Below are 1,554 nucleotides of genomic sequence, written 5' to 3'. Positions count from 1 at the left end.
GGGGAAGGGGAAGGATGGGTATATGTCGCACCGCCACAGAATATGATGCAAGCTGTCTGTGGCTGAGAAAATAGGGGACGAAGGCATTCACGTATCGCCACAAAGCTGGATTGTCCCCGGTCACGACTGTTTACAACCGGGGCTGAAGTCGAGATTTTGGGAAGAAGATGCTTGTAAGGAAGGGACGTGCTGGCTTTTTTGGCATTGCGAAGCCGTAGCCGAACGGCCGGAGTTCGGAGAGCTGATCGCGTTCTTTTAGATGACATTCGCTGGGAAACTGGAGGGCACAAGGCTTTCCCGCCAATCATTTTAGCGCTTTTTGATATACACAATTCCAACTTCGTTCACCCTGCTGAACCAAAGTGCCCCGAACAAACGTTTTAATGCCACCCGTCGTAAGTCAGCAGCTAGACTTGAAGCACATGAGATAGTGGTGTAGAAGAGAAGGATCAGCGGATGTTAGATCTGAGAGTCGATTTACAATATTGGCTGTCTAGACAATAGTTATCTCGTATTTGTAAAAGCGAAGTCTTCTCTCAGCCCAGACGATCGCTGCCATGCTTGTCTGATAGTGGACAGCTGAGAGGGGTGACTATGAAGGTAAGTATCTGCTAAACCACATAACTTTTGAACAATGTAGGGAGATGGAAGTGACTGGGGACCATGATTGACCCTGAACCCCGCCGCGGATCGCTCTGTAGCTAGGTGCAGCAGCCTAGGTTGGGGGCTGCGTTGATCCCTGCTACAGAACTAGGCCTATAAAACCACCCACCCCCTTAGACGCTCCAGGAACCCTTTCTTTTCTTCTTATTATCTTGGTTCGTTGCCTCGGTAAGACAGCAATATGGCACGCCACAAGCAAAAGGTCACTTCCCAATCTTCTTTATCTTCCTTTTTGCTCGGTTCTCTCTAATCCAGTTTTAGGTTCCACATGCAGTTGCCCGACCATCTGGCAAGCAACCTCGTACTGTCCTCCATGCGAAGGCTGCGCGTAAATCAGGCAAGAAACCTCCTCAAGTAGGAGGCGGTAAGTTATTGATGTCCAGCACGGCTACCTCAGTTAACAAACCACGCAGTCAAAAGACCCCGTCGATATAGGCCAGGTACCGTTGCTCTCCGGGAGATCCGACGCTATCAGGTACTCTTGTTTTCCTTCTCGTGAATATAGTTTTGACATATTGCGCAGCGCTCAACAGATCTGCTTATACGCAAACTGCCATTTCAGCGGCTTGTTCGCGAAATCGCGCAAGGTTTCAAATCGGACCTTCGATTTCAGTCATCTGCGATTGGTGCCCTTCAGGAAGCTACCGAAGCGTACCTTACCTCACTCTTTGAAGATACGAATTTGTGTGCCATCCATGCCAAGAGAGTCACCATACAGCCTAAGGATATCTTGTTGGCACGTCGGCTGCGTCGGGATATTGATTGAGGAATATAGAATTACTCCAGGATAACTTGGAATTGCGTAACTGAACCCTTCTAGAAGAATGATATGTCTTTTGGATATGGATGAATACGGACGAATATGATGTCCACCTTGGGAAAATGTCCCAT

Source organism: Exophiala oligosperma (assembly GCF_000835515.1).
Source record: "Exophiala oligosperma strain CBS 72588 unplaced genomic scaffold supercont1.48, whole genome shotgun sequence".
NCBI lineage: Eukaryota > Fungi > Ascomycota > Eurotiomycetes > Chaetothyriales > Herpotrichiellaceae > Exophiala > Exophiala oligosperma.
Note: the sequence above shows the minus strand (reverse complement) of the source record.